The 19,240-nt window shown below is 43.6% G+C and overlaps 2 long non-coding RNA genes across 2 annotated transcripts; both read left to right on the top strand.

Moving 5' to 3' along the window:
- Positions 1 to 5,497: 5,497 nt before the first annotated feature.
- LOC116052085 lies at positions 5,498 to 6,305 on the top strand. Its single transcript, XR_004105489.1, has 2 exons — positions 5,498 to 5,587; positions 6,235 to 6,305. It is a non-coding gene; the product is annotated as an uncharacterized LOC116052085 (long non-coding RNA).
- Positions 6,306 to 14,693: 8,388 nt separating this feature from the next.
- Positions 14,694 to 18,367, top strand: LOC116052084. The gene is made up of 3 exons (XR_004105488.2): positions 14,694 to 14,785; positions 15,310 to 15,311; positions 18,342 to 18,367. It is a non-coding gene; the product is annotated as an uncharacterized LOC116052084 (long non-coding RNA).
- The last annotated feature ends 873 nt before the right edge of the window (positions 18,368 to 19,240 follow it).

Genomic DNA, 19,240 nt, shown 5'->3' with positions numbered 1-19,240 from the left:
ATTATGGAAAGGATTTCTAAGGAGGTCGACCTTTCTGTTAAAGAGTAAGATCCTTTTTTTAAACACAAAAACATCCGTGAAATTGCGTTCGCTAACGCCACCAGACTCCATGTAAATAAACAGTAATTTTAGCATTGTAAAATACACTTCATTCAAAGTCGACAAAAACAAAATACAACTATGAAAAGCCATCTTGGGTCATCTTTCCACTTGTCCCAACCATCACAACTCTAGTTTTGGTTGAAATTAACACAGTTTACAGATTTACATGTGAGAATACAAGCGTTGGGTGTAACGCGTTACAGTAACATAACTACTTTTTCGGGTAATAAGTAGTGTAACGCGCTACTACTGAAAATTTGGTAACGAAATTTAGTTCCTTTAATTTTTTTTTATTTTTTAAAGATTATTTTTTGGGGCATTTTTAGGCCTTTATTTCCACAGGACAGATGAAAACATGAAAGGGGAGAGAGAGGGGAATGACAGGCAGCAAAGGGCGACAGGTCCGAGTCGAACCCGCGGCCGCTGCGTCGAGGAGTAAACCTCACGTAGCTCCTTTTTCAATTCGGCACGTTACTTTTCCCAGGGACAGATCTGACAGCGACTCTGCCTTCTCAGCTGCGCGCTCACAAGCTCCACACGGGACGTGACAGAGGCTGGTAGCAGAGTAATCACGGCAAGCAAGAAGCAGCCAAAGCTAACCTTTGAGAGCGTTTTAAGCTTCGCGGCTTTTTGCTGGACGGCGCTCTAAGCCAGGCAGACACAAAGCTGACAACCTCACAGATGGATGCGGTGGTAATGGCCTCATACATACACGCAGCGGACCGCTGTGGACTTGTGTCGGTCGCACGGAAGGATTTCCAGAAAAGAGGCTGCGTGTGTCTACGACAATGCACGGACCATCGTGGCTGTGCGACCAGCACAAGTCGATACAGACATTACATAGTATATACACTAACACCGGGTAACGCCGATGACCTGCTGATGTGCATTCAACCCGCACTGGACTCGTTCATAATGAATTAGCCGTCACTCTGTGAGGAGAGAATCCAGCCTGCAGTGTAGTTCAGACACTTCACTGATAAACCAGAGATTGGCTTTATGGTCAAAGATAGTTTTTGTATAATGGGGGGTCTGGGTGTCCTCCCCCAAGGAACTTTTGAGCATCAACGACTTCATTTCCTGTATTCGGATACATTTCATGCACCAATTTACGGTGGACATACCTTTATTTAGCCTATGTGAAGAAGAAAAACACAGATGACAATTTAAAATATATCAAAAATATAATAAAAAAGTATGTTGTTGCATGTCATTGAGCATTTATAAGTGGGTATATGGAAATCCTGGAGCTTTCTTAGTGGGTATACTGCTTATTTTGTTACCCAGTAAATCAGAAAATACTGCCAATAGCCCAAAAAAAGCCCTATTTTTAAGCATTAAATGTCATATAAATCAGGCCAAGAATGACATATTAAACAAATCCCTCTGTCAAAACCTTCTAAATACAGGTAGGAATACGACTACAAATTTTGGTGTATGTAGGTGCTACAAAAGTGGAGAGTCTTCACTCGGCGTGTGAGAAAAAACTCATTTTGAGAAAACGGCCTTTAATAACTGCCTCTATAATCTCTCTGAGCCCACGGATCTCCTGAGCCCCCCTCTGGGATCTGCCAGACCCCCTGCGGCGTTTCAGTTCAGGATGGTGTGTCTTTGCTGCTGCTGTGTGTTACGGAGGATTTACTGCCAGTCATCACGGAGACTGTCACAATCCATTACCTGTAGCCGATTCTACTGGAAACACAGAGAGAGAAAACTCGGCTCTTTCTCCTCAATATACATCATGTGTCCCCCATGAGCGATTTTTAACGCAACATTAACCCTTTAATATCAAGTTTTCCCTCTTTCATTTTCAAAACATTATTATTTTTTTTGCGGGTCATAAAACACAGCGCTTTTAAGCCACGGAGCGGAGTTCGTTTCACGGGGAAAGCACAAGACTTTCACCCACAAAAAAAGAAATAAATAAAAAAGCACCAGACTCCATTTAAAAAAATGGTTATTTTATCATCGTAAAGCCCCTGACACACCAACCCGACGGCCGACCGTCAGCAGAAAAGTCAGTCGGACTGATCAGTCGGCTCGGAGCGAACGTTCTGCGCGTGCGTAGAATCGATGGCATACCCCCGCAGACCCCTCTGCATCTAGACCGGACCCTGCGTCTAGACCGGACCCTTCGCAGTAGCCTGATGTGCACCTCTCGAAAAATTTAACTACACGCCGCAGCGGCCGTGGCTTGGTAGCGTTGCATCCCCCCCCCGACTCATTTCCTGGTTCTCCTTCTCCATTAACATCATGAAATCAAGGAGAGGGTTAACTTCTCCTGCTACAGATTTCCCACCGTGGTCAGAAAGAACAGAGGAGACACTTTGTTTCTCTCACTACGACTCTAGAGTCACTACTCGCTCTGAAGATAATTGCCACTCTCACTTCTCCCTCGCTCTAACACACACACACACCAGCGCACAAGTATAAACATCAGGCCACTTACATAGGCTACGGCGAAAGCTCTGCATGGAGCTTCCGCAGAACCATAAAACACGCTTTAGACTAATAATCTGAGCATGTCAGCGGTAAGGGCGTCGGACTGGGGGGGAAAGGGGACTGAGTACCCAGGGCCCTCGTGTGAGGAGGGCCCAAAAAGATGCTAGAATGAATAGCTGTGGATGCGGTGAAGGGCCCATAGAAAATGCCTTTGTACAGGGCCCAGAATTTTGTGCTACGGCCCTGGTCAGAACTTTTAGTGGACGCCAAAGTGATGAAGTGAACATCTGCAATGTCAAAGATTGTTGTTCTCATCAGTCACTTCGACACAAAAACATGGGAAAATAGGGTCCAGACAGAAAATGTTACCCTTTAACGTACTGTAACACCGTCACCAAACCCACCAGACTCCATGTAAATAATCACTACTTTTAGGGTGTATAGAGCCAGCATATTTTCACATGTAAACGGGTAATTAAATCGTAAAAGTTTTCACTGCAAATATTTTAAGATTCTGGACAGACGTGGATGTAAACTGACACTTGAGTGGGTGGCGGAAGGACACAATCTCATTTTTATGGATATTTACATTACGTGACGAGATAAGACCATGACAGGGAGTGTAGAGTACACAAAGCCGATCTATTTCAGCAGGTATGTGGCTCGCCGTATCGATGTGAAAGCTAAACAACATTCCCGTGAGATTGATGTTCAGTTTGGAAAACATTTGATAGCATTTTCAGGGACACTCGACATACGCAGGAGTGGGTGTGCAGTGTCTTGGCGGGCGGGGGGGCGGGGGGGTTAGGCATCCTTCCTCAAGAAAAAAAAAATATATATAAAGAAAAAGACGTCCATAAACGTAAAAAAAAAAAAAAAAGTTTTAAAAAGCCTTGGAAATAGGAGGAAAAAAAACATTTGAAAAGAATTTCAAACTTTGGGAAGAATAAAATAAATAAAAAATTAAAGCATGAAAAAACATTTAAAAGAAAATTGGGGAAAAAAAGTCGAAAAAAACGTCAAATGTAAAAGACAAAAATATAAAAATGTAAAAAAAAATATCACGTCAAAAACACTGAAACCGTCAAAAGCCTCAAAAGTGTAATTTTTTTTCCCGAAAACGTCTAGCGTCTAGTGTCTGGCGTATAGCATCAACCGTCCAGTGTCTAGTATCTAGTGTCTGGCGTATAGCATAAAGCGTCCAGTGTCTAGTGTCTAGCATCTAGTGTCCAGTGTCTAGCGTCCAGTGTCTAGCATCTAGTGTCCAGTGTCTAGCGTCTAGTGTCTGGCGTCCAGCGTCTAGCGTCCAGTGTCTAGCATCTAGTGTCCAGCGTCCAGTGTCTAGCGTATAGCGTCCAGTGTCCAGCATCTAGTGTCCAGCGTCTAGCGTCCAGTGTCTAGCATCTAGTGTCCAGCGTCTAGCGTCCAGTGTCTAGCATCTAGTGTCCAGCGTCCAGTGTATAGCGTCCAGTGTCCAGCATCTAGTGTCCAGCGTCTAGCGTCCAGTGTCTAGCATCTAGTGTCCAGCGTCTAGCGTCTAGCATCTAGTGTCTAGCGTCCAGTGTCTAGCATCTAGTGTCCAGCGTCCAGTGTCTAGCGTATAGCGTCCAGTGTCCAGCATCTAGTGTCCAGCGTCTAGCGTCCAGTGTCTAGCATCTAGTGTCCAGCGTCCAGTGTCTAGCGTCCAGCATCTAGTGTCCAGCGTCTAGCGTCCAGTGTCTAGCATCTAGTGTCCAGCGTCCAGTGTATAGCATCTAGTGTCCAGCGTCCAGTGTCTAGCGTCTAATGTATAGCATCCAGCGTCTAGCATCTAGTGTCCAGCGTCTAGCGTCCAGTGTCTAGCGTATAGCATCCAGCGTCCAGCATCTAGTGTCCAGCGTCTAGCGTCCAGCGTCTAGCGTATAGCGTCTAGCGTATAGCGTCCAGTGTCTAGCATATAGCGTCCAGCGTCTCTGACGGGCAAGAGAAGGATATACTATATGGAATATACAGGAAACTTTCGGTTTTTCTGGGTCAAAATTTAAAATACAAATTTTTGTAAATTTTGTAAATTTTTTGGTCGTCTTTTACGACACTTTTCCTGATGCTTTTGTCACTGATTTCGATGTTTTTGAAGCTTTTCGAGACGTTTTTGTCATTATTTCCAAAGTTTTTAGTGGATTTTTTCTGCGCTTTTTGGCGTTTTTGTTGGTTTTATCCCCCCACGTTTTTGAATCTTTTTCAGACATTTTTGTCACTTGTCATCAGTTTTTTTTTATTTTTTTTAAATACTATGAAATTGAATAAAAAAAACCCAAATTCAATTAAAGTAGTGAACTGATCATATATTTTACCTGTGAAGAGAGTTGTATTATGTGTATATCCATGTTATTATTTTTTAACAACTTGGTTGAAAGAAAACCCAAATTTCTGTTATAGAAGGTTTTTGAAAATGGGTCTAATTTGACCCGAGGTCCACAGGAGAATTAATATAATAACATAATTTATGATACGAGGGTTGTTAGATGTACTTTGCCCCAGGCCATCGGGCGCGAAGCTTGTTTTTTTGTTTTTTACTATTATTAAAGTAGTTTTTTTTTGCATTTAAGTTCAGCAGGAGGGTCTGAGAAGTTCTCTCTTTCTCTGGGAAGAATTTTAAAATTCAAGAAACAACCTCCTCGAGCTCTCAGCGAAGGTGCCCCCCTGACAGTCTGATAAATCGGATCGGGCAGCTGTGGGCGGCTCCCGGGAGACAAACTGTCCAACGGAGTTTGGTCACCTTATCCCCGATAAACAAAGAGGTAAACAGTGAGGGGGGAGAGAGAGAACTCCACTAAAGGTGGAGTGTTCGAAGGTTTCAGCCTCACAGAGTCTTCTACTCCCCCAAAATATAGACCCACCGGACTGAAGGAACTACTTATGGTGGGTGTGGAGGCTAAGCCCAAGCTTAGGGGGGGGTGAGGTGCTGTACCACGGGACGCAATGTTTACCTTTTTGATCAATGAAAGTCCAAGTCATATTTGCAGTTAAAACCTTTGGTTCCATTTATTTCCATGAGATCTTAGTAGGGGTGCAAGATATATTGACTCAATATCATTATCGCAATATCACGTTGTGCAATATATCGAAAAGTGTCGCAATAAGTATGCAATATTTTGTTTATTTTGTGGAGCGCTGCGTCCCGTCCGTTGGCTGTGTGGCTTAGTTGTGTTTGACTTAGAGTCCGCTTGAAATGCTGTAATGATCATGTTTCATTGGCCAGTTACTTTGGATACCGTGCCACTTGCACATTAGTGCACGTCAGCACACGGGTCAACTACGTGACAAACCCTATGGAGCGTACCACGTGTGTGCATATTTCGAGAGAGTAACAGTGTAAGTGAAGAAATAGAGACAACAAAACGGAACGAATCAAAGAGACAGAAAAGTTGTGTCTTGTTCTCTTTATTCATTATATTTTATACAGCACAACCAGTAAAACATGTCCTGTTCTGGAGACATGGTCCTTATTTATGTATTCATGTTGGACCAGTCCAATATGACCGTCAGTTGAAATAAACCTTGTGTTGTAAGAAAACTTGTTTAATTTGTAATGAATCTATTTTGATGCGTTTTCCCATAACTTTTGTAATTTCACGTTTAAAAATATCTAAATTAATATCGATATCGCAATATCACATTTTGTCAATATTGTGCAACCCTAGAGCTTAGTTGGGTTTCCAGACAAATCACTGCTTGTATGTATGCCTGTGTAGTGTTGTGGTGTTGGTGTGCGTGTGTTCGTGTGTGTGGTCAAAAACTGTATGTGCTTCAGGGTTGCACCCAAGGAACCAAAGATTGCTTCCTATTTATACCAAGGGCACTAAGTGGCTCTTACACTGGGTGTCCATATACGCGTTATTTTCACGGATAGGGATCGCAGCGCTACCGAAAGCAGCAGAAATGCAGAACCGAGCACACTTTAATATGTTTATGTATCGCAAGAATGTGGTTGACGAGGTACGACAACAAGTTTTCTTTTAACGTTATGGTACATGTCCATGTACGCGTTGTTTAACGTACTATAACTCTATTCTTCTGACTGGCTTATGATACATGTCCATGTACACGTTGTTTAACGTACTATAACTCTATTCTTCTGACTGGCTTATGATACATGTCCATGTACGCGTTGTTTAACGTACTATAACTCTATTCTTCTGTCTTATGATACATGTCCATGTACACGTTGTTTAACATACTATAACTCTATTCTTCTGACTGGCTTATGACACATGTCCATGTACACGTTGTTTAACGTACTATAACTCTATTCTTCTGGCAGGCTTGTGATACATGTCCATGTACGTGTTGTTTAACGTACTATAACTCTATTCTTCTGACTGGCTTATGATACATGTCCATGTATGCGTTGTTTAACGTACTATAACTCTATTCTTCTGACAGGCTTAGGGTACATGTCCATGTACGCATTGTTTACATGTCCATGTACGCGTTGTTTAACGTACTATAACTATTCTTCTGACTGACTTGTGATCAGGGCATGAAATTGGCACCCGCCCATCCGCCAAATGCGTGTAACTTTTGTGATTGGCGGATGAAACTGTCAATCTACCTGCCACGTTGGCAGGTAGCCAATGAGAATTGAGTGATTCAGACACCTAACTATCGGTAAGCAGGGTACGCGGTTGCTTACGGGCCTGGTCCAATCAGGGGCCCGCATCACTGGAAGACATTGATTGACAGCCAATCTATCACATTTTCATTACTCACACAATCCCAGCAGTCCCACGTGCAGCCACTGACCAAGCGGGAGTGAGAACGGGTAAAATTAATTTCCTAGTTTCTAATATGAAGACGAGACGTGTGTGTGACTCGAACATCTCACATTTACCAACAAAACATACAGCGAAAAACCGTGCAAAACATTTCAGACCGTCCTGCCAACCTGTATACATTTTAACATTAATGTACGCCAAAATGATTTTCACTGAAAATGTGTTTCTGAAAACATTTTTTTTTTTAAAGATTATTTTTTGGGGCTTTTCCTTTATTTCAGAGTGACAGTGGATAGACAGGAAAGGCGGGAGAGATGGGGGACGACACGCAGCAAAGGGCTGCAGGCCGGATTCAAACCCACGCCGCTGCAAAGGACTCAGCTTACGTGGGGAGCACGCTCTCACTGGGTGAGCTAGAGGCCACCCCTTCTGAAAACATTTTAAGCAAGAATTAGGCCGTGTAGTCGCTGAATCTGTCTTCATTTCGGATCGACAACGGTCAGTTTAAAAGATTTCCGTCACCTTATGAGAGGCATTGAGCCGAGCCGGCCGCTCCTCATTTGCATAAAGTTGGCTGGATTCAACTTTATGCAAATGAGGAGCGGCCGACTCGACACCCCGAATCTCCAAAGTCCCTGTGACGCTCCCAGAATGCATTGCACGGCTGCTCCCACAGAAATGAATGGGAAGCGGGGAAATGACGCCGACAACGGACACAAACACCATAAGGCGTCATCAGAGCGTAGGCCTGTGGCGGAATGCATTTTTAACTTCTCGCCGCCGTATGGCAGTTAACCGAAAGTACTCAAGCCTTGAAATAGTCTATATAGTATAGTAATAATATCTGACTCTATCTGTAAAAGTGTCCTGAGATAACTTCTGGTATGGTTCAACACTAATAAATGAAATTGAAATTAAATCTGTTTTGTTCCTCAAGCTGACACACACACACACACACACACACACACACACACCTCAAATCAGACACACAACACATCTCCCAAAAGTCTCAGTGCAACAAAACAGCTTCTTATTCAATCCCTAGATAGACGTTCTTTATCTGCCTCATTATTTAGACAAACACACACACACAGGCAGAAATAACCCCCCCCCCCACACACACACACACACAGGCAGAAATAACCCCCCCCCCCACACACACACACACACAGGCAGAAATAAATCCACAGACACACACACACACACAGGATCAGGATGCATAGTATCCTGGATCCATGAAATAACTGGTCTTTAAAAATAAAAGTCTGCCTGCCTCTATGGGAATTTAACATACGGGTGTACTGACTTATGCCCCCTGTATTTTAAGGAAAAACATTTATTTATTTACGATACATTATTCATTCACAAAATTGTCAAAAGTCTGAAAATTGGTGTCCTTAAAGCCCATGTTGCAGGTTAACCACCACTGTTGATTAATGGGTACATAAAGTACTCAACATATGTATATCATTGTTAAAAATGTCTCCAAATAGTGTTAAAGGCCAGTTTTTGTCGTTTTTGGTATTATTGGGTTTTTTAACGCAATTCGGTGATGACGTCACGTTGGGGAGACGTGCCTCAACGAGATGGGTGGGTTTTTGTTACGTTACACACAAAGCTAACTGGCTATAGTTAGCCTGTGCTAGCGGAATTAGCTAACGTTGCGTAGCCAGCCAGCAGCTTCGGCAGTAGTTCCGGCGAGCTAACCACGACAGCTAACACATCCACAAGCATCTCTATTTCAAACATCACTGCAGGTCGACTGCTTTTAGCAGCAGAGGTTGATTGTGAGCGACTGTCGTGGTTAGCTCACCGAAACTACTGCCGATTGCCAAAGTTGCTGGCTGGTTACGCAACGTTAGTTAAATCCGCTAGCATACATACAGGCTAACTATAGCCAGTTAGCTTTGTATGTAGCTAACAAAAACCCACCTATCTCGTAGGAGCGAAGCTTAACATTTCATTCAATAAAATTATGGTACAAAAGGAGCACTAACGCAACATGTCTTATGTTGACAACGTGGATGCAGATATAGGAAACTCCGAAGGCAGTCTAATATTTACCTAGCTAGCAGTCTAGGCTAACGTTATCAACGTCGGCGTAGCTAGCTGTCTAAACTTGTGAAAAGCCGAACAGCATCCCCGTCCAAGCCGTGTTTCACTTTCCCTCCAATATTATTATACACATAATAAAGACACATGGACTCGGTCGAGACCAAAAGCCATATTTTGCAACACCAGTGGCACAGACCGAGACCATAGACAGTGAACAGAGACCAGCGGCACAGACCGAGACCATAGACAGTGAACAGAGACCAGCGGCACAGACCGAGACCATAGACAGATAACAGAGACCAGCGGCACAGACCGAGACCATAGACAGATAACAGAGACCAGCGGCACAGACCGAGACCATAGACAGATAACAGAGACCAGCGGCACAGACCGAGACCATAGACAGATAACAGAGACCAGCGGCACAGACCGAGACCATAGACAGATAACAGAGACGGGGCTTTCGTCTGTCGTCTCCCCAACGTGACGTAATGCAATGCATTGTGGGGGAAAAGAGAATCATTGCAAACCGTTGTAAAATAGTACTACTTTTTCATATTCATATTTTATTCCGTTTTGTGATATCCATTGTATTTGATGTTGTTGGGTAACAGCTTAAATGTTCATTACCAACAAGCAAATTGCGCAAATTCATTAGAAAATAAACCCTGCAACATGGGTTTTAAAGGTTGGATTTTATTCATTAGGACCAATTACCAAAAGATGATTTTTTTTTTATTCCTCTTTTTAGTCAACTTTAGCATGGGTTCATAAACTTATGAGCACCACTGTATTTTTTTTTTTTACTTTTATTGCCTTTCTTTTGCCGGTTGGTAATCATTTTTTTAGACACCGAAGAGGCGTCTGTGATTGAAGCAGCGTTAAAGACACGTGAAGCCTTTCTTAAAGACTTCAAACCGTAACAACGGAGTTAGTTGCCCTCGGGCCATCGGGCTCCTAGGCCATCGGGCCCCCAGGCCATCGGGCAACCCTTTCTGTTGAACTCCTGCGTTTGTGTTTGATCTAGTGAGCCTTCATCTCGGCCCTGAAAGAAGAGAAATAAATTGAGTTCAGTATTAGTTCAGTAGTATCCAGCCGTTTTGGAAAAACACTCAACATCGACCAATCAGCAGCCTCGACACGTGTGGCGTGATGAAACCGAGGCAGACAGTAATCACTAGCAGAGCGGGGCGTCCTCTGCAGGGCGTCGAGGCACCCGAGGCAGCTGTGACACCCTGCCATGATGTTATGAAGACAGTTATCTTTCCACTGAGCCGGCCTCGAGATCTGTGGAGGACCTTTTTTCACTTTTTTGGAAGTTTCCTGCCAAAAAATATGACTTTTATTCTTCTCCAAAGAAGAAGAAGTACTCACTCACTCACTCAAAGTGTCTCGCTCTACCAGCATGTTGGCTTCATTTTATGACTTTAATCACTTTGCTTTCAATACGTCACGAAAGTTGAACCTGTGAATTTGCTTTGCTGCTGTCGGAGTTTCAGTCAAGACTTTCAGGTAAGGGGCGCCGGGGCAGCACAGTTGGTAGAGCGCGCGCCCATATATAGAGGTTCACTCCTCGACGCAGAGGCCGCGGGGTTGACTCCGCCCTGCAGCCCTTTGCTGCATGTCGTTCCGCCTCTCTCTCTCCCCTTTAAGGTCTTCAGCTGTCCTGTCTAAATAAGGGCCTAAAATGCCCAAAAGATTAATCTTTAAAAAAAGACTTCGACTTAAGACACAGACCCCAACCTGCACGGTACACGGCCACGTTCGTATCTGCGTAATCTAATCCCAAAACAAACTGCAACTGCAAGTAATCATTCAAATCAACAGTGTCCGTTGTTACCTCCGCCAAGGTTGATGTTTTTGGCACACAGTGTACTGAACATTGTCACCTTCAACATATCTAAAAGTGTGTAACTTTTTGATATTAATGAACGTCCGTTACATTCAAGCCGTTGCCAAATGAGTTGCTACAAAGCTAATGAAGACTATCAGCTCCACACAACTCTCTCTGTATTTCTTATTGTGGCGTACAGCGACTTTTGAGCGAAGATAATCACCTCTTCTGAAGAGTCCATGTTTTTTTAATCCTCCATGTCCTCCTTGGCTACTAGCAACTGTGTGTGGTTACATTACGACTTATTTTCCTAAAATATAATTTTTTCTTAAAATATTACTTTTTTTCTTGAAATATTACAACTTTTTCTTAAAATATTACGACTTTTTTTCTTAAAATATTACGACTTTTTTCTTAAATATTACGACTTTTTTTTCTAAAATATTACGACTTTTTTTCAAAAAATATTACGACTTGTTTTCCTAAAATATTAAGACTTCTTTCCCTAAAATATTAAGACTTTTTTTTCCTAAAATATTAAGACTTTTTTCCCTAAAATATTAAGACTTTTTTCTTAAAATATTACGACTTTTTCTTAAAATATTACGACTTTTTCTTAAAATATTACGACTTTTCCCCCTAAAATATTAAGACTTTTCCCCCTAAAATATTAAGACTTTTTCCTAAAATATTACGACTTTTTTTCCTAAAATATTACGACTTTTTTCTTAAATTACGACTTTTTTTTCCAAAAAAATATTACGACATTTTCCCTAAAATATTACGATTTTTTTTTCTAAAATATTAGTTCTAGATCACGGAAGGCTTGTATCATGCGGACACCCCGACAGTTGTTGTTGTCATTACTTAGAATTCCTCGTGGGGCCGACAGAAACTACGCACTATAGCTTTAAGTAAAGATTATTACCCGCTGCACCAATGGTATGAAACCGCCCACACTTCCTGTTATCTAAAGGGGCGTGGCCTCGTTTGAAAGTGTAGTGAACATCATGTGGATGGATGAAAAGTTATATTTGTATAATTTATTCATATTTTCTTTTGGAAACATTAGATATTTACACAGCTAACTACATTAAAGTAGTTAAGTTAAGGCGCTGGTGAATGTTGGTTCCTCTGAATGTCTCAGAGGAACTTTATGGTGATTTTGACCCAAATAACTGAAGCCCAGATGGACTGTCCTGCTTCTCTGTGGCTGTAGCTCCTTCAGACCAAAAAACTCATTTATCATGAACTTCAAACTGCAGCGTCATCATGAAAGACGGCAAACCTGTCTCCCTCTCTAACCTGTCTCCCTGTCTTACCTGTCTGTCTCTCCCCTGTCTCTCCCATGTCTCCTTCTCTAACCTGTCTCCCTGTCTGTCTCCCTCTCTAACCTGTCTCCCTGTCTGTCTCTCCCATGTCTCCTTCTCTAACCTGTCTCCCTGTCTGTCTCTCCCATGTCTCCTTCTCTAACCTGTCTCCCTGTCTGTCTCCCTCTCTAACCTGTCTCCCTCTCTAACCTGTCTGTCTCCCTCTCTCCTGTCTCCCTCTCTAACCTGTCTGTCTCCCTCTCTCCCCTGTCAGTCTCTCCCGTCTCCCTCTCTAACCTGTCTCCTTCTCTTACCTGTCTCCCTGTCTGTCTCTCCCCTGTCTCCCTCTCTAACCTGTCTCCCTCTCTAACCTATCTCCCTCTCTAACCTGTCTCCCTGTCTGTCTCTCCCCTGTCTCCCTCTCTAACCTGTCTGTCTCCCTCTCTCCCTTGTCTCCCTCTCTAACCTGTCTCCCTGTCTGTCTCCCTCTCTAACCTGTCTCCCTGTCTGTCTCTCCCCTGTCTCCCTCTCTAACCTGTTTCCCTGTCTGTGTCTCCCCTGTCTCCTTCTTTAACCGGTCTCCCTCTCTAACCTGTCTCCTTCTCTAACCTGTCTCCCTGTCTGTCTCCCTCTCTAACCTGTCTCCCTGTCTGTCTCTCCCATGTCTCTCTCTCTAACCTGTCTCCCTCTCTCACCTGTCTCCCTGTCTGTCTCTCCCATGTCTCTCTCTCTCACCTGTCTCCCTGTCAGTGTCTCCCGTCTCCCTCTCTAACCGGTCTCCCTGTCTGTCTCCTTCTCTAACCTGTCTGTCTCCCTCTCTAACCTGTCTCCCTGTCTGTCTCTCCCCTGTCTCCTTCTCTAACCTGTCTCCCTCTCTAACAAACATTTTCATCAACAATAGAGAGTTGTTCTCCCGTATCGATGCCGGTTTAACATCAGGGGATCAGTTCTGCAGAGACGTGACCTCGATGCAGAGAGGGTATGACATTAATCTTTAAAAAGAGGGAACTGACCCGTGCTCTCTCTCTCTCTCTCTCTCCTCTTTATTCCCTCGCTCCGCTCTGTTTATCAGCGGCAGAGTAAAGCCTGAGTCATGCTGACGCTCAGCAGTCACACTCTTCCACTTTAAGGAACATTCTTCAGATATTCAGCCCCGTCCGTCTGTAAAGTCCACAGCGCTGATAAGTCCTTTATCGTTTAGAATTTGATCCGTTTTGGCTCCAGAAACAAAAAGTGGAGCACTTACGTACGCCAAACTTTCCACTTTCATTCCTATCTATATCCAGAAGCTTCTCACACAGGGCTTTGACTGGATGATTGACTGGCCACTAAACACATCGCAAAAGGCACAGACACAGGCTGTTCTTGGCGCTGGTTTTGGCGCTTATGTCGATGTTTTTGGTGCCGTTTTTTGACGTTTAAAAAAACCCATTTTTGACATTTTCTGAAACATGTTTGTTCCGCTTCATTGATTCCCTTCTCGTTCCCGGGACTATCGGACACTAAGGCCACGTCCACACGTACCAAAACGATCTTTTTTCCCCCCCCGTCTTCCCTGGAACCGTGTAAAAAGAAATGTGCGTCCAAACGGATCCATTTGTAAAAGACTCAACGTGCTACTTCATGTTCCAGGCCTATAGGTGGCGCTGTTTCTGCTACAGAAATTCACCAAAAAACGGAGAACAAGAGCATAGTCTCCAGTCACTCCCAATCATAACATGATAGACTATAATAACTTTCACTACTGCTCATTTTATAAAGGCCGCCACAAGAAAACGTCTTTGTTTACATTGTATAATGTGCTGTTGGATTGCTTTTTATTTTTCAAATCTCACACCAACGGTCGACCCTCGGCAGATAAGTCAGTCGGACTGACAGCCTCCCCGAGTTAGTCCAAAAAGTGCCTCAGAACACACCGAAGCGGCGCCGACTTGAGCGTACGTTCCGCGCGTACGCGAGGCGTAATACGTCTCCATAACAGCAGGTGGCGCTAATATGTATTGTCGCCCAAAAATGTAAAACCGGCAGCTGATTGGACGAACGAGTCACGTGGGTCTGGCTGCTTCCGGATTTTAAAACCGAGCATAATGGCGGATTCCTTCGGGATACGATCTCATATTGTACTAAAATAGTTCACCGAAACGTGTTTCTGAAAACATTTTAAGCGAGAAATAGGCCGTGCAGTTGCTGAATCTTCATTCCAGATCGACAAAAGGTCAGTTTAACAGATTTTCGTCAGATTTTGAGAGGCTGTTCGTCAGGCTCATCCTGCTCGTCATTTCAGGGTTAGCACTCCCAGTGTTTCCTCTAGAATTGTTTTCAGCGATGGCGGTGGTGTTGGACGTCAGAGTACGGCAGGGTTTCCCGCAGAAAATGTGTTAGTTAAGGTGGTAGGTTTGCCATCTGACCGGGGGGGGGGTAGTACATCAGTGTTAGTGTAGTACACACTAGAGCTGAAGATCTTTGCCCGAACCCGACGGGACCCGACGGGTTCGGTCTTCATTTCTATGATGTTACACGGGCTCTGGCCGGACTCGGGCTTGCGCTCCGAGTTGCGCAGTAAACGTGCGGTCCGGTGAAGCGTTTAGATTAGCGTGAAAATGGATGCTAAGGAGGTGAAACAGAGGCTGGCTTCTGGAGGGCTTATTTTATTTCTTTGTTCCAACTTCCATGTGGCCTATAGCCTCCGTTAGTCATGAATAAATTATGTTAAAAAATGTATAAATTACTCATTCTTGACGGAAGACAAAAGAGCTGTGTGCGTGCGGCGCAGTCTCTTTTTTTCCCTTTCTCTCCCTTTTCCGCCGAGTGGTGCGTGTGCCCGCTCGCGGCGTGAAGAACGTGTCCGCGCTGTTTTCCGACATGCCCTCTAATCACTGCTGATAGACGGCCTTTTGTACAGTCGGGTTCGTAAACGGGTTCGGGCTTTTAAAAATCTGTCAATCAAAATGTACTTACAGCTCTAGTACACACTACACTAAATATCAAATTTAAATAATAAATAATTAATAACCAGCTTTTCAAAATAACACTTTGCAATGTGCAATTTTAAGCTCATTAAACTATTTTCAAAAAATGTGCTGTGACAGTGTCACTGGCATTGCTCCCATTATCCTCCGTGACACGCTCTCTTCCACTTTGCACCACAACTCTTCTCCAAAACTAACAGCGCTGAGATAACAGAGCTCAGCCCACAGCTTCACACTAGGGATGGGCGTATCGATCCTGTGGTATCGATAGATCGATATACTCACGCTACTCATTTGGCATCGATTTCCTTAAAAAAATATCGATATAAACTAAAAAATAATAATTGGGGGTGTATGCATTACTTTCAGCTGTTTTAGATTACTTACTTAAATGACTATGTGCCGGGACACCCCTGTACCTGGCGGCGTATTGAGCTGGCCCGCGTCACGTGACAGGAGACGAGCGAATGAGCGTCAACGTGCGACACAGCCGACAGCGACACAGCCAAGGGCCTGAAAATGTGTATGTTTTTGTTCATATTTAATTTATTTCATTCATATTTATGTTATTTATTTTACTTTTAATTTTATTATGTATTGACCATAATACATTTTGTATAAATGGTCTGTATTTGTCTTGTGATTTGTCTTAAATGTAATAATATTTTTACTGACAAAAATTGGCAATAAGAAATTAACGATATCGATGAAAATGCAAGAAAAAGTATCGGTATCGTATCGAATCCTAAAAGTGTGGTATCGCCCATCCCTACTTCACACACTCCAGCAGATAGTACGCGTGAAATAAAAACAGGACGCACACGCGACGGTGAAATGGCGATTGTTCTCACGGACACACGCGCGCGATATCAACTAGCTAGTTATCCTCCAGACAGCGACGGACCACGTCTCTTTTTCTTTCCCTCATTTCGGCCGTGTGGCGCGCATGCCCGCTCGCGGTGTGAACCGTCCAAGATGCACTTGACGGCCTTTTGTGCAGCGGATTTTTTTTTTTTGACGACCTAGTTAACACTAGAAGTGCCGGAATTCCATAACTACTAGAACTGCCGTGAGCGGTCATTTTGACCGCCAGATTCCAAACTCTATAATCTCTCATGATAAATACCTAATTGCGATATTGTATTATGTATTGTGTTAGGATATCTTTAGAAAAACGTAATAACACCGAAATGTAAATTTTTACGAGTTTAATTATACATTTGAGTAGTAATACGTCTTTCAATTATTCATATCATGGCATAGTAAACCGTAATTATTTCATACATTCATATCCTGAAAAATATGGTGTGGAAATTCATTCAACTTAACTCATAAATAACAATTATAAGTATCTTATTTGAACATTTAGCTATAACCTAACCTGGCACTGCCTCCGTTTTGGCGCGCTGCTGCTCGGACCGTGCGCCGCTGCCCTCTTTTCCTCCATAAACTCCGCTCTCAGCTCCTCTGCCAGTTGCTGCATGAACTACCTCCGGACAATTTTACTGTTGGTGCACTCCTTGGAGAGGATGTGTGCAACGATTCCAGCCAGTTCGAGGATGTATAAAGTTATATGAACATGTAGACAGCCACCGGCCATCTACGTGTACGGCGCCTTTCACAGAGCGAGCGCCCGGTGTTTGCCTTCTGATTCAGAACAGAGTGCCTCCACGCCGTAGTAGCCTACGTTACCGACTCTGGCTTTGCCTTCGGCCCATCGGTGATGCCCACACTTGTTACTCGAGACCGCTAGTTACATTTCTCTGACAGAGACTATGGTAGTTACTACGCAACCAAGATGCATCTTTAACCGCGCGAAAAATTAAAAATACCGCAAAAATCCGAGCGGTCAATATGACCGTGTATGGCCGAAATAGGTAAAAGTGATTGTATTTTCTTTGCCTTTTGTGTAATGTATATAAAAACAATTTTAAATTAAAATACAGACTATTTTAGGAAAAGTCAGGCAGCAGCAGGATTGTATTTTTTTATTCAGCAAAGTTATTACACATATAAATTTCAAAACGGTCAAAATAACCGTCATGGCCGTTCTAGTGTTAAGGCGGTAGGGTTCCCCAGCTTAGGCGGCCGCCCGAACTACAAAGTGCTGCGGGAAACCCTGTACGGGCTCATCTGCTAATGTAAGCTACAGACCGTTGCCTTGAAACCATCCAGGAAATAGACGGTACCGTAGGGGGACTTAACGTCACCGCTCATTTTACACACAGTTTAACAACAAAACTAAACGCTGAGTGAACATTACTAGCTACGTTTTTCATGTTGGTTTTGAGCGGTATGCACCCCCACTAACATGGAAAACGGTTTTAAATCTGTAACGTTACAACAAGATGTCGGAGGAATACACACAGTCTCCTGCAGCGGGGAGTCAGAGGCAGAGGGGCCGTCACAGCAGCGTGGCTAACGTTAGCTAACGTTAGCTTCTTGTCTCATCTGGGGTCTGATGAACTGTAAATTCATCAACTTCAGTGTCCACAACGCTATTTCCCAATAAACTGCAGCGGTCATATTTCACGGGCGTGAGTGCGGATTTCATGTCGCGGCTTTCGTCGCTGTACTCGCCCTGTTGTTTATTTGGTTGCCATAACTTTGCGAGTGATGACGTCCTGTCGCTGCTCACCCTGGCGGGAGAGAGAGCTTGCTTGAGAGTAGTTTGCCTGAGTTCAGTAGAGCAGACGGCGCTACGACTTTATGACTTTTCATAAACAGCTGAAGGAGCGGTAGCGCGCGGTGTACATAGCGGAAACCCTGTTGTGCGTCCGCCCTACTTCGGATACCGTGGCGCTGGAAATTTTACCATGGCGGACCGCCACTATGCTATCAACATAGAGGAAACACTGACTCCACCAATCAGATTGGCCATTGAGTCCGACTGCCCGCCCTCCGACCCAGCAAGTCAAATCGGCCCAAATGAAGGCCGACGGCTCCTCCGACTGACGACACCGAACAGACTCGAGTCACCGACCGACCTCGCCAGACTGTCCGACGGCCGGAAATCGCCTTGGTGCGTCAGCGCCTTAAAGAGAACAGACTTTGATCAGGAAACGTACTTCCCTTGATCCGGACGGCTTCTTTTTTAAACTTCAGCTGCTCCGAACACTTCATTTTCATTCAGCTCTTGTACTGAACGACTTTAAAAATGCAGGTGTGGATTATTCTGACTGCAGCCGATCGACTCTCCCGGTGTGTTTGGTTAATTAAACAGCTTCTCTCTGCGGTCTAATTAAAGACTCGGTTCTCCCCTCTACAGCCTCAGGCCTCTTTCAAAACCCCAAATTAAAATAAATATCAGCGTATTGCTCCAATCAGAGGGAGGGGAAAGACACTGACACATGTATGAGTTTTAACCTTCCTGTTGTCCTCAGGGCAAATCTGACCCATTTTTTAAAAAGTTTCTACATCAGAAATTTGGGATTCTTTCAACCACATTTTCAACCAAATCCAAAAATTTTAATAACGTGGATGGTTCCGTACAACGCTCTTCACAAGTTAAATACATGATCAGTTCCCTACTTTCATTGAATGTGGGTGTTTTAGTACTTTTTAAAGCATGTAAAGAAAAATTGATAATACAACGTTGAAAAACGTAGGAAATAAATGTCAAAAAAGTGGCAGAAATTTACGAGAAAGTGTTGAGAAAGACGACCAAAACGTCGGAATTTTTTTTTTAACATTTTGACACAGAAAAAGTAAAAGTTGCATCATGGACGACGGGGAAGACAAAGGTCATCTTTCTACACTCCAAACCTACGG

This window comes from Sander lucioperca, chromosome 17 (genome assembly GCF_008315115.2).
Source record: "Sander lucioperca isolate FBNREF2018 chromosome 17, SLUC_FBN_1.2, whole genome shotgun sequence".
NCBI classification, from domain to species: Eukaryota; Metazoa; Chordata; class Actinopteri; order Perciformes; family Percidae; genus Sander; species Sander lucioperca.
The sequence above is the reverse complement of the archived record's forward strand: the minus strand, read 5'-3'. Positions and strand labels throughout refer to the sequence as shown.